General features: G+C 46.7%; 1 protein-coding gene across 5 annotated transcripts in view; it reads right to left on the bottom strand.

Annotated features, from left to right (window-relative positions):
• PRR5 (proline rich 5) overlaps nucleotides 1-14,807 on the bottom strand; it is a 104,965-nt gene that overhangs the window by 69,266 nt on the left and 20,892 nt on the right. For 4 of the 5 annotated variants that reach the window (XM_084811256.1, XM_084811259.1, XM_084811261.1 and 1 more), the window contains exon 2: nucleotides 9,809-9,934. The exons of the other annotated variant lie outside the window; for it this stretch is intronic. The gene's annotated coding sequence lies outside the window, so the exon portion shown is untranslated. The remainder of the gene's footprint in view (nucleotides 1-9,808; nucleotides 9,935-14,807) is intronic. 5 annotated transcript variants of the gene reach the window in all.

Raw genomic sequence — 14,807 nt, 5'->3', positions numbered from 1 at the left:
ATCATTTTTTATTCCCTCTGACAAAGTTTATATTCTCTTCCCCAACCCAGTGGGCATATATAAAGCTGCCATAATTACGGGTGCTAATTTATTTTTCCTTTAAAATATATATTGTCCTTAACTACAAGGAATTTGTGCTTATTCCCAAGTGAATGTGTTTAGCTTCACGGCACCAGGAGCAAACTCCATTTTATCCCTGTAGTCATGTCGGCACTATGATTTAAGTGAGTTTGTTGTTGTTGTTCAGTCGTTCGGTCGTGTCCGACTCTTCATGACCCCATGGACCATAGCATGCCAAGCCTTCCTGTCCTGCGCTCTCTCCTGGAGCGTGCTCATGTCCATATTCATTGCATCAGTGATGCTACCTAGCCATCTCATCCTCTGTCGTCCCCTTCTCCTTTTGCCTTCAGTCTTTCCCAGCATCAGGGTCTTTTCCAGAGAGTTTTCTCTTCGCATTAGGTGGCCAAAATATTTGAGCTTCAGCTTCAATATCTGTCCTTCCAATGAGCACTCAGGGTTGATTTCCTTTAGGATTGACTGATTGGACCTCCTTGCAGTCCAGGGGACTCTCAAGAGTCTTCTCCAGCACCACAGTTCGAAAGCATCAATTCTTCGGCGCTCAGCCTTCCTTATAGTCCAGCTCTCACAGCCATACTGTTACTATTAAGTGAGCACCTGTAAAGCATGGAATGACAATGGAGAGGGGAGGAAGGAATGACCAGCTTTAGACCAACCCTAAAGGGTGCGTATTTAAGGCCATTAAGTCTGGGGCCTAAAGCTACTTAGCTGCACCAGCGCTATCAGCGGATCCTAATAAACTGGGCATAATGCTATGTACTATGTAATGCTGTGATGAATCACAGGTCGGAATTAAGATTACCGGGAGAATTATCAACAACCTCAGATACGTAGACGATGCCACCCTAATGGCAGAAAGCGAAGAGGATCTAAAGAGCCTCTTGTTGAGGGTGAAAGAGGAGAGTGCAAAAGCTGGTTTGAAACTCAACATTAAAAAAACGAAGATCATGGCATCTGGCCCCATCACTTTCTGGCATATAGAAGGGGAAGAAATGGAAGCAGTGACAGATTTTATTTTCTTGGGCTCCAAGATCACCGCAGTTGGTGACTGTAGCCATGAAATTAAAAGACGCTTGCTCCTTAGGAGGAAACCTATGGCACACCTAGACAGCACAGTAAGAAGCAGAGACATCACCTTGCCAACAAAGGTTCGTATAATCAAAACTATGGTTTTCCCAGTAGTAATGTATGGCTGTGAGAGCTGGACTATAAGGAAGGCTGAGCGCCGAAGAACTGATGCTTTCAAACTGTGGTGCTGGAGAAGACTCTTACGAGTCCCCTGGACTGCAAGGAGGTCAAATCAGTCCATCCTAAAGGAAATCAACCCTGACTGCTCATTGGAAGGATAGATACTGAAGCTGAAGCTCAAATATTTTCGCCACCTAATGCGAAGAGAAAACTCCCTGGAAAAGACCCTGATGCTGGGAAAGACTGAAGGCAAAAGGAGAAGGGGACGGCAGAGGATGAGATGACTAGATAGCCTCACCGATGCAATGAATATGAACTTGAGCACACTCGGGGAGAGAGCGGAGGACAGGAAGGCCTGGCGTGCTATGGTCCATGGGGTCACGAAGAGTCGGACACGACTGAACGACTGAACAACAACAATGCTATGTACTGCTCCTCTTTAGGCAGGGTGGAGGGGGGATGTGTATTGTGTGTGTGCGTACACATATAACCATCAACACAGCTGCCTGCATTTTTAAACTCTGCTTGGGGGCGTAGCTATGGGGATTGCCATCATCGAAGTTTACCACTGCTGGGGGGCGAATGGTTAAACTGCCTCTTCCAGATGCTCTGGTCCAGGGCCGCTCACATCTCCTATTTATTTATTTATTTTTTAAAAAACAATAACACAGGCATGGTTGCTAACCACACTATTGAAGTAACATCTGGTTTGGCCGTGCATGTTACGATGCCTCATTGTCAACAGCCTCCTCTACCATGCAAGATCCCAACAGCTATATGAATATAATCTTCAGCTCATGAAGTGAACATAACGTCAACGCACACATTTGAAAATGATCTTTCCTGGCTCTTTCTGTTCTTTTTCTTCCAGGAAAATGTCCTCCGTATTTTGTTTTCAAGGATGAACCATCTGTGCCTCCTGTACATTTATTACCCTGCCGCCATTAACAATATCAGTGGTCTCCAGAAAATTATACTTATGCTTTCCCTGTTGAAAATGCCTCCCTCTGCTGACTGGCTGGCTATGATGTGCCAGTGAAAAATGCTCATCTTAAAAACTTGTAATGAGAAAGCATATATATTTGAATAGTTATAGGCTCGCAGCATTGACACACAATGATTAAGAACAGGTTTTACATGTACTGGGTATCATAGTGATACATGATTGTGCTTTATTCTATATTTAAATTTATAGGCCTCTTTGAGCATATGACCCCCAAAGCAGCTTACAGCAAAACAGTTAACACGTCATGGCATCCAGATGTTTTGGACTACAACTCCCAGAATTCCTAACCATTGGCCATGCTGGCTGGGGCTGATGGAAGCTGAAGTCCAAAACATCTGGAGGACACCAGGTTGGGAAAGGCTCGCTTGCAGCTTACAAAATTTGCTCTGAGAACACAATTCCTTAGCTTCTTCATATCTGCATCCATCCCAGTGCACAAGCTTCTTGTACAAAAACATGCCTAACACCTCACCTCCCACCCTGATTACTTTACTGCTTGGCACAAATGCAGCTAACGCCATTCCCCATTTCTTCACTCTTCAGCACATTCAGGACCAATACAGATGCTACTTTAAATCCATAGATTAAATCCAAAGCAGCTACTTCTTTAACTTCTTTAGAGCAGGTGCTGGGGCCCCAATCTGGAACTTAAAAGCCGCCCTATCCCCCACCCCCATTACGGCCCTGATCTGGATCAGGTGCCCTTTGCCTGCTCCAAAGTAAAAATGAAAAAATAAAAAGACATAGCCACTAGATACATATTTAAATGAATGTCTGTTCTGACTGTGAAATCACCACTTCGCTATTTCACAGGAAAGACATTCACAAATTATGTCTGACAGGGAAAAATCTGATCAAATTAAGGGGCTGGGCAAGCAGTCCAAATCACTCCCCTGCTCTGGAATAGGAGAAAGAAAGTCCTGCAGCCTGCAGTATAGTATCGGAAGATAGGGAAGCCACTATGTTGCCTAGGTAACCAGACAACCCCTCTATCTTAGTGCGCTGTGCTGCAGTGAGCACAGGAAAAACAAAGTGGCATGGGTCATCGTGGCTGCAAATAATCATCGAAGAATCCAACGCTAGATCGATTTGGCTATTCTTCCCCAAAATCTCCATTTCACTATGAATTCTTTCATAGGTGGTACTTCAGACAAGCTCTAATACAGACACATGAGTACTCTGCATCAGTTGTGGACAGCACACATGTAAGAAGAGACAAATGGGACAGAACTGTCACCCCTGACAGAAGAGACAAGTGGGACAGAACTGGCACCCCTGACAGAAGAGACAAGTGGGACAGAACTGTCACCCCTGACAGAAGAGACAAGTGGGACAGAACTGTCACCCCTGACAGAAGAGACAAGTGGGACAGAACTGGCACCCCTGACAGAAGAGACAAGTGGGACAGAACTGGCACCCCTGACAGAAGAGACAAGTGGGACAGAACTGTCACCCCTGACAGAAGAGACAAGTGGGACAGAACTGTCACCCCCGACAGAAGAGACAAATGGGACAGAACTGTCACCCCCGACAGAAGAGACAAGTGGGACAGAACTGTCACCCCCGACAGAAGAGACAAGTGGGACAGAACTGTCACCCCCGACAGAAGAGACAAATGGGACAGAACTGTCACCCCCGACAGAAGAGACAAATGGGACAGAACTGTCACCCCCGACAGAAGAGACAAATGGGACAGAACTGTCACCCCTGACAGAAGAGACAAGTGGGACAGAACTGTCACCCCTGACAGAAGAGACAAGTGGGACAGAACTGTCACCCCTGACAGAAGAGACAAGTGGGACAGAACTGTCACCCCTGACAGAAGAGACAAGTGGGACAGAACTGGCACCCCTGACAGAAGAGACAAGTGGGACAGAACTGGCACCCCTGACAGAAGAGACAAATGGGACAGAACTGTCACCCCTGACAGAAGAGACAAATGGGACAGAACTGGCACCCCTGACAGAAGAGACAAGTGGGACAGAACTGTCACCCCTGACAGAAGAGACAAGTGGGACAGAACTGTCACCCCCGACAGAAGAGACAAATGGGACAGAACTGTCACCCCCGACAGAAGAGACAAGTGGGACAGAACTGTCACCCCCGACAGAAGAGACAAATGGGACAGAACTGTCACCCCCGACAGAAGAGACAAATGGGACAGAACTGTCACCCCCGACAGAAGAGACAAATGGGACAGAACTGTCACCCCTGACAGAAGAGACAAATGGGACAGAACTGTCACCCCTGACAGAAGAGACAAGTGGGACAGAACTGTCACCCCTGACAGAAGAGACAAGTGGGACAGAACTGGCACCCCTGACAGAAGAGACAAGTGGGACAGAACTGGCACCCCTGACAGAAGAGACAAGTGGGACAGAACTGGCACCCCTGACAGAAGAGACAAGTGGGACAGAACTGGCACCCCTGACAGAAGAGACAAGTGGGACAGAACTGGAACCCCTGACAGAAGAGACAAATGGGACAGAACTGTCACCCCTGACAGAAGAGACAAATGGGACAGAACTGTCACCCCTGACAGAAGAGACAAGTGGGACAGAACTGTCACCCCTGACAGAAGAGACAAATGGGACAGAACTGTCACCCCTGACAGAAGAGACAAATGGGACAGAACATTTTCCTCCAGTCCATAATTCCATGGGGAAGAGAGCACCTCCACTCGCTCGCACTGGCCTGCCCTCCACAGTGGTCTGAAGAGCGGAGCATGTCCTACATGTCTAGACACTCTTCCCCCTGCCCAAATTTATAACCCTGTTCCGAGTCAAGCACTTATATTTTACTGTCAGAATATTATTTGAGAGCCCTCCCACCCCCTCCAGGGTTAAAAGAAAAAAGAAAAAAAAAGAACGAAGTCTCCTTTGGCATCAATGGAGATCTTTTCCCTTTATTTAGCTCCCACTCCATGGGCAGGGATTTCAGGGGAAATGGTAGTGGTGGGGGAAAGGCTTTAACCCTCCCCTGAAGGGTGGTGGTCCTAACCCAAATTGGGGCCACATGCACTTACACTGGAATTAAAAAAAAACACATGCCTCAATTACATACTACTCGATTCGTGTAACTCTTAGGGTAGAAGCTTTCCAGCTGGCTTCTAGGGACCCACCAGAAGCTGTAATGGCAGACAAGTCTCCCTGAAAGACTGCTGGAAGGCAATGGCAAGGCCCAGCAGGCCTCAGGAGCTCCTCAACAAACAAGCCAAAGTGGAAAGGGCTCTTTTACGAGAGAGAGTTTGAAAACCACTGTTGTAGGCTAAAACCTATATAAGTTTGACTCCCTTCCCTGAGATGTCTTCCCATCTCAGCTATGAAATGTGGAGCACAGGTCCAGTGTGACAAATGAGGGTTTCTTCTCCCTCACACCTCACACTCTCCCCTGCAAATACTCTCCCTTTGCACACATTTCCTAGAATAATTCCTCTAGAGAAGTAGTACCGTAGGTGAAATAACACCACTCTAGGCAAACCACTCTAAAAAGGCAGCATGCAACCATCATGCCCAGTTCCATCTTGCAGGAACTCTTCCACTGCTGGAATGGCAGGAGGAGATCGGGGAGGGACCTGACTGGGAAGCGAGAGGAAGAGAAGGGCAAAACAGGGCAGCTAAACAGGGTGGTAGAGTGGCATTTTTTGTTCACCTTGGGCAACATTCCCCTAAAACAAAGGGGAAGGGGTAGCAATTCCGTATTTTCACCTTCAGCTTCAAGAGAGCTAAGGTAAGTACTACAGATCGGTTTCTGATAGTTTGAAATGAAAGTTACATGCTTTAAAACTCTCCTACCGCACTCTGGAAAACTCTTTTTTCATATTTTCTAGCCTTCAGTGATAGAAAGGGTCTGGTTTTTCTACTTTATTTTTTTTTTATTTTATTGCATTTATACCCCGCCTTTTTTCCTCTTGCAAGGAACCCAAGGCGGCTTACATCATCCACCTCCTCTCCATTTTATCCTCACAACATCAACGCTGTGAGGTGGGTTGGGCTGAGAGTCTGTGACTGGCCCAAAGTCACCCAGTGAGCTTCCATGGCCGAGTGGGGACTAGAACCCGGATCTCCCAGCTCCTAGTCCAACACTCTTGCCACTACACCACACTGGCTTGTTTGTATAAATGAAATAAATAGAAGCCTCATGCATCTGGAGATGTTTGTCCTGTTGCGCGGCTCACCCGCATCCTGAAATCCCAGGCTTCCAGGTCTCAGGAACTGACTGGTCCCCAGGAGTAGGTATAAAATTGCAGGATTTGGGGTGGGGGGTGGGCAAAAAGGAGCCAAGCTGTTTTATGTTTGGCTCAATGAGAGTTGCTTTCTATGATCTCCCATGATGTTCTACCCTGAGCAACCAGGCATAGCCAAGCTCAGCCGCCTCCAGCTGCCACAAGGCTTCACCCCAACCCCACCACACTTCAGAAAGATCCCCGACTCTGCCAAGTCTTAGGGCATTTCTACACCAGCCTAAAATCTTGCATTTAAAGTGGGGCCTTCTGCTTCTGATTTAAATGCAGGATCGCCACTGACTCCCTTTACATGCACTTCCTTCCCCACCCCAATTCTCCCCGTATCCGAGTCTTCCATTATCTTTCATTGATCTTGCTCCTCTTCTTGCTGCTTTTCCTCTTTTCACGGAGGAAACTGAAGTGGAACACAACGGGTAATTTGATAGCTCATTATTTGCGATCTATTTAAAAATGGAACAAGGAGCATTTAAGTGCAGGAGACGCCTTGAATGATCACGGGGACATGTAAAGAGCCCACAAACTTCGGTGAAGGAGCAATCTCCATCGCAGGGTAAAAGCCCGGCGTGAAGGAGCCCTAGCAATACTGCCTTTCTCTCCACCTCAAAGTATAAATAAAGGAGCAGTTATTGTTAAATGAAGGGATAGCCACATTATTTGAAAGTATCCGATGCAAGCCTTTGATCTGAGAGCCCTTTTTAAGCACAAGGCAGCCCTGTTCACTGCTAGGGAAAGTGGAAGGCAAAAGGAAGAGGGGCTGACCAAGGGCAAGATGGATGGATGATATTCTGGCGGTGACGGACTCGACCCTGGGGGAGCTGGGGGTGGCGACGGCCGACAGGAAGCTCTGGCGTGGGCTGGTCCATGAGGTCACAAAGAGTTGGAAGCGACTGATCGAATAAACAACAAGCCCTGTTCAGGCATTATGCCTAAACAGGGTACACTGAGTAGGGGTGAGAGGCTACATGCAATGGCCCCACCCCCTAATTCCTAACCTTGCTGTGTTGAGCAGCAAGGCCTGAAGAGTTCTACTTGCATTCACTTGAACACAAGTAGACCTCTCCACGACTGGGACCCCGATAAAGTACGCAAACATGGTCAAGCGAACACAAGTCGAACTTCTCTTCTGGGGGGGGGGGGACTCACACTGGGATGTAGTGGGAGCACCAGTTTGTCTATCTCCATCCAAAGGACTGGGTTTCTTGTTATTTCAAAAGTTATAGAATCATAGAATAGTAGGGTTGGAAGGCCATCGAGTCCAACCCCCTGCTCAATGCAGGAATCTAAGTCAGTTGTATGACATTTGTAAGCTCCCCAAACATCATTGCACGTATGCAATGAACAGAGCCTGAGATAGAAATGTGTGCAGTTTGCAGTGATCCACTTTGTGTCCCATTTCCAGACTGACATTCTGCTTCTGCTCAACAAGGTAGACTAATGCATGAGTAGATACAGATACCTGCATTGAGCAGGGGGTTGGACTCGATGGCCTTGTAGGCCCCTTCCAACCCTACTATTCTATGATTCTATAACTTTTGAAATAACAAGAAACCCAGTCCTTTTGCATGGTAATTATTATCTATTTGCAAAAACGATTACAAGTATGGAGTTGGCTTCAGGGCTCACATTCTTTCAGCCAACAAGAGCTGAAAGATTTCTTAGATTGTAAAATATTCATTATCCTAAATAACCATATTCAACTATTTTTAAAAGATAGCTCTACTCTGTTGGTCAAAGCAGAAGGGTGCCTGATCTCGTCTGATCTCAGAAGCTAAGCAGGGTCAGCCCTGGTTAGTACTTGGATGGGAAACCGGCTGTGAATCAGGCTTCCTGCACTGAGCAGGGGGTTGGACTCGATGGTCTTGGAGGCCCCTTCCAACCCTATGATTCTATGACAGTTTCCAGTTTGCATATAACGAGAAGCTATGGTTAACTGTGGTTTCTATTCATGCTAGCGGATAGTGAAAATGGCCTACTGACATTTTCCATCCTCTTCGCTGGCGATGAAATTAGGGGTAGCATTTTGCCTAATGTTCTCTTGGGGGTTCCATTTTGCCAAATATTCTCCAACAATTTCTGAGTGTAGGCCTGCCCATCAGTAGTGGCAGAAGCACAGCTTCTTTAATGTTTCTAAAGATTTGTATTTTTTGTTAACGTCACTGCAAGCAACAGCAGCAGCAACTGCGTTGGCTGCTTGGCAACCATTTTGCACATGCCACAACACCCCTGACTTAGTATAGTTCCAGCACATTTGGGGGGCGCAAAATGGTAGCAATCCCCCCAAATAGAATACTCTGTAAAAGAGCCACCTTTCTTAGGGAGGAGGCAAAAAAGATAATTCTCAGACATTTTCTCAAACACGCATCTTCTGAGAAATGTCAGCGCACTTTTATCACAGCAATAGTAAACGTTTGCGCAGAGCAGGCCAAGAAAGATATACAGGGGAGACACTCCACATGGAAAATCACTACAGCTGACTACCCTGCCATGCATTAATGCATGTCTGCCTTGCTTGTGCCTCGCTAAGCTGAATGCAGCCCACCACCCTCAAGTAGTTGCCTCTCAAGTACCGGACAACCCACCTTTTTGTGCAGCCTCAGGAAAAAGGCCAAAATAGATTTATCAAACCCTGGTGGGACACCACACACCTGACAGACACTGTTCAGCATGATGGGCCGCACGTTGTGCAGGCCTGCCGTACTAGCTCAGAAGGACAAGCGGGGGTAGCAATGGTCATGGCCAATGGTCAGGGATGCTGGGGTTTGTAGTCCAAAACATCTGCAGGGCACCATTTTGCCTTTCCCTAAGCGACACAGCTGCGGCATTTCTGAAAGCCATGCTGCAACCTGGATCTTCTCTTCAACAATACAAGCTGGCTCACACGATTTTGCTGCTTTAGGAGACAATGCATTTGGCTGTTCTGTTCCTGCTTGGGGAAAGGGAAGGAAAAATTGTGTCTTCTCAAGGGTTTCCTTGACTGCTGCCTCTTTTCCTGTTCCAAAGGGAAGAGACGTCCACTCCATTCAAACGTCTGGAATGAGGGAAGAGGGGCTGCAGTCAGGAAAACAAGGGCAGCACAACTGACTGCACGTACCAGCTCATTGTCCGAAGGATCTGGGGGTGGGTGGGGACAGTATTCCCAAGAGAGTTTAACCCAGAGCTCCAAAAATTCTGCTGCCCCAGTCAGCTGCCCTTTCTGCCTTGTAGGTTGACTTGCCCTGCACAAAAACAAGCCCCACACCAAGAGCATTATAACCGAACAAACAGCATCAAAACATTTAGAAGCAGCTTACCTGCTGAAAGGTTCAGAGAAGAGGAATGAATAGAAGTGTTCAAAAGCTGTAGCCTCCCCCAGTCTAACAACGGGAGAATTCTGGCAGTCTATGGAAGTGGCATGAAATAATGTAGAAGAGGCAGCTCTGCAGATTTAACAAGGTACATCAAGTAAAACTAGCTTGCCAGTGGTATTGCTTTGGCACATCCCCATCATTCCCACGCCCTGCTGTAACTCAGCCTGTAACATGCAGTCTCCCACCCCGCCCTCCTCCCCATATCTGAGTCTCCCATTATCTTTCATTGATCTCGCTTCTCTTCTTGCCACTTTTCCTCTTTTCACGGAGGGAACTGAAGTGGAACACAACTGAAGAACTAGTTCCCCTCTACTCAGCACTGGTTAGGCCTCATCTGGAGTACTGTGTCCAGTTCTGGGCACCACACTTGAAGAAGGATGCAGACAAACTGGAGAGGGTTCAGAGGAGGGCAACAAAGATGATCAGAGGACTGGAAACAAAGCCCTATGAGGAGAGACTGAAAGGACTGGGCATGTTTAGCCTTGAGAAGACTGAGGGGAGATATGATAGCACTCTTCAAGTACTTGAAAGGTTGTCACAGAGAAGAAGGCCAGGATCTCTTCTTGATCATCCCAGAGTGCAGGACACGGAATAATGGGCTCAAGTTACAGGCAGCCAGATTCCGGCTGAACATCAGGAAAAAATTCCTGACTGTAAGAGCAATACGACAATGGAACCAATTACCTGGGGAGGTGGTGGGCTCTCCCACACTGGAGGCCTTCAAGACGAGGCTGGACAGCCATTTGTCAGGGATGCTCTGACTTGGATTCCTGCATTGAGCAGGGGGCTGGACTCGATGGCCTTGTAGGCCCCTTCCAACCCTACTATTCTATGATTCTACAACCGGGTAATTTGATAGCTCATTATCTGCGATCTATTTAAAAACTGAACAAAGGGCATTTAGTGCAGGAGACGCCTCGAATGACCACGGGGTCATGTTTTTACTTTAAACTCTACTTTCCACGCATTTTCCTAACTAACGAAAACCCAAGGGTGCGGCAGTTTGCTGCTTCATCTTCAGAACTGGGTATATTTATAATTATTGTCTCAGGACATAGTCTGAAGGCACACCTTGCTTGGAGGGGAGATCACCTGGGAACCACATGTAGCCACCTTGAGTTCCACAATGGAAGAAAGGTGGGATGGAAATGTAATAAATTAAATAAATAATAAAATATTGTATGCTAAAACTAAGGCATTCATATTTTAAAGTTTAATAAATATCACAAACAGCAGCAGTTTTGTGGTAAGTTATCCATATTGCCTTTTATGTTCTTAAAGCAGTAAAGTTTATAACCTATCAGAAAACAAGCATTGCATATCTTTAAATGTTTCCCAAACTTTCCACCCCTCCTGAAAAAACCTGGAAAAAAAACCTGGGGATTTTTTTTAGACACAAAATTCCAGAAATGTTACAGCTCTAGGCATCATCCACATACACTTAAGCATACCCTTGAAATCACAAGGAGGTGTTTTTTGTTTTTAATATGAAAAGGTATTAAACATGTTTTAATATGAGATTCTCAGGAAGCTGCAGTCCACATGTACTTCGTTCTGTGCTTATGTGGAATCAAAGTGCGCGCACACGCGCTCAACCCACTCTGGCAACTCCTAGCCACTGGGAATGCCAACCCCAACCCCAATAGCCAGTTATTTAGGGTGTAATTCTATGCATGTTTGGCCAGAAAAAAAAATCCTACAACTCCCAGCATTCCCCAGACATATTTTTTACCACAGATGGCAAAGGAACTATCTGACTATACTGCATCAGACGCCCAAATGTTTGGGGCAGTCTCTGCTGCCCTAGGAATGCGCCAGACCTGTCCCTTCCTTTTCCAGAGTTACACACTTTGCCTCCCCACATTCTTGGATGGCCACAGAATGTATGTGCAATGTCTGCTATATCCTTGCTTTTCCAAACTGCATGTGGAACTCTTGATTTCCCCCCACCCCCACCCCCCGCGTGTGCATTAGAACAGGTGCATGTATGTTCATGAGCTGTAGATGGGCATTTATTTATTTGATTTATGCCGTGCCTTTCTTCCAAAACATGGCACTTACAGAGGTATGTACAAACGCATATCACATTGAGAGTAACGCAGTCCTGACAGGCATCTGCATTTGTAAGCATATTCTGATGGACATTTGGCCTGTTTTAGTCTCCCTCTCCACCTAGCTTGCACAAGAGTGTATACATCCAGCCACAAATTATCTCTCCCCGCCTTGCCCCCCCCCCCCCCATGAAAATCAGAACTAGATGTAAGGAAGGTTCAGCATAATTGTCTGCTCCGGAAGAAGCCCCTCTTTTCTGCTTGGCGCGTAAAGACCACAAAACACCACAGCCGCTAAGATATTTCCACATGCTCACAGTACGCTGTGGACAATACCACAAATAATTAGTAAGTTCTATGTCTGTGGCAGGCTTTCAAGTTTACTTTCCCCACACAAATGCTAAAGGATCATCCTAATTTCTGAGCTATTATAATCCCCTACAGTGATAAAAGTAGGTGAACGACAAGGAGGGCACAAAAACTGACCTGAGGAGAAAGCAGGAGGGGACTCCTCCAAGCTGGAAGGACCTCCCAGCCATGTAGGAAAAAAGACAGGGGATGCAAATATGCACCTCTCACACACTACCACATAACCCAGGCAACAGAGAGCAGGGATAAGGGGCAGGCCTTCAGTGGCCAGTTGAGCACTGAAGGGAAAGTGACCTGCCTAGGGGGCTAAAGGAGAGGGAGAATTGTCCTTGGGGTATGTGTACCCTCAGGCATGCATCTCCCAGCTCAGCTCTTGAATTGGATCTAGCAGAGCGTCTACACAAGACTGTCATTAAACGAACAGCTGCATAATTTTATTATGAGGCAGATGGAGAGAAACTTCTATAAGCTTTTTGCCTCCCTCCTTCTGTGCTCCTCGGGCTCAGATGTGCACAAAAGAGCTAAAGACATTCTCTTCCTGAATCTTGTGCACTTGCAGCAGCAACTGGTCTCCAGCAGGGCAGACGGTCATTCCCATCGCACAGCTGTTTTGGTGACGGCAAGCCAGCTAGAGTTGTGATAAGCAGGTGTTGCCGCACCATGGATGACCAACTAAAGAAACAGCGACACACACGCAGGAGGACGTAGCGACTGAACGATATCACCAGCTGACACTCAAGCAGTTGTTGATTTGGCAGAAAGAGTTGACCATCTTAGCCCATGACCAATTGATACAATGCCCTATATAAAAAGCCGGCCCCCAACATTCTGTCAGACTTCAGTGTGACCAAGAAACAGAACCCAGGACAGGGCTATACAGATGGGCAAGGCTACAAAGATAGGAATAGGCTTGATTCTCAAACACCGGGGTCCCCAGGGCCAGAGAAAAGTGTTAGCCTCGATCCCGAAGGGCACTTTGATGGGGAAAAGTAAAACTGTGTTTGGGGATAGCTTTGTAGAGGGGGCACCTCCGCCCCTAGCACCAGGTGTCTTTTGGTGACATAGATTCAGGGGGGCATAGACACAGACTCATAGGGTTGGAAGGGGCCTACAGGACCACTGAGTCCAACCCTCTGCTCAGTGCAGGAAGCCTGATTCCCAGGCGGTCTCCCATCCAGGTACTAACCAGTGCTGACCCTGCTTAGCTTCTGAGATCAGGCGCATCCAGCTCTTTGCTCGATGTCACAGAATCATAGGGTTGGAAGGGACCTACAAGACCATCGAGTCCAACCCCCTGCTCAGTGCAGGAAGCCTGATTCCCAGGTGGTCTCCCATCCAAGTACTAACCAGGGCTGACCCTGCTTAGCTTCCGAGATCAGACAAGATCAGGCACATCCAGCCCTTTGCTCAAACTATCCCTCCACGCGCTATCCATTGCTCCAGATGCTTTGGAGTGTGCAGTGGGGAGAGGAACTAGACGTGTGGCTGTGATTTTTGGCAGCAGCCATGCATTTATATTTTCTTCTGTTAAAAGGCTGGTTATGACCTGCACAGCCTGTGCAGAACTCCAGGCTGTTATGGATACAGGAGGAGGAGTCTGAACTGACAGAACAAAAGGAGAGCAACAGGGAAGGCAGACAGTGAGAGAAGTAAAGATTAAATGGAGCAGTTGCTGATAAACTAAAGAGGTATCAAGGACTTGCACAATAATCCCTGACTGCCAGATTGTAGATCACAGCCCTGGCCATTTGTCTGGAGCAATTTCTAAGTAAGTGAGAAGCGGAACAAAAGAAGCAGGATCTTCAAACCATCTCCAAACCATGGCTACCTATATTTAATGGCAGTGTGGGGTAAATGAACTTGCAAGTGTATGAATATGTATGTGAGAGAGAAAGAGGGTATTCGGTAACAAGGGAATGCATGAAGAGCAAAAGAAGTAACGTAAGGGACTGTGTACTGAAACTTTTTAATGATAATCTTAAGCATGATTAAGGCATCATTTTATTTGTTGTTCATTCACCTCCTGTTACTAGTTAGTTGTTAGTATTGTACTGTGGAAACATTCAATAAGGGAATGCTAGTTAAATATTTCTTCATTAAATAATCATTACCATTCGACTGCCACACATTCCAGGACTCGAACTATAACCATCAAATAACTCATCTGATAATGCCTCCCTACTTATTTCCTGTGCAAAAGGTTGAACCGCTTACCTGAATATTCCTCTGAATCATCACACTACTTCTGGCCTATATTTTCCATCCCTCCATGCTTTAAGTTGCCCACCACTACTTTATATATTCATCACTCCTGTCCCAAGTAGAAAATAAAAATTACAAAAAAGATGTGCATTCATTGAGGACAGTTTGGTTTCTATGAGTTGACTCACACATGCATTTAGAAGCACTTGATTTCAGTTGCTTGCTGTGTCTAATTTGGGAAGGATGCAAGGAAGAGGGGAAGTGGAGCAGTTTTCTTCCCTCCCCAGCTGGAGCAGGTGCCTGCAATAGCAGGTGATGTG

This window comes from Heloderma suspectum, chromosome 7, assembly GCF_057233095.1.
Source record: "Heloderma suspectum isolate Gila_16-S chromosome 7, 16-S_ref, whole genome shotgun sequence".
Classification (NCBI taxonomy): Eukaryota; Metazoa; Chordata; class Lepidosauria; order Squamata; family Helodermatidae; genus Heloderma; species Heloderma suspectum.
The sequence above is the reverse complement of the archived record's forward strand: the minus strand, read 5'-3'. Positions and strand labels throughout refer to the sequence as shown.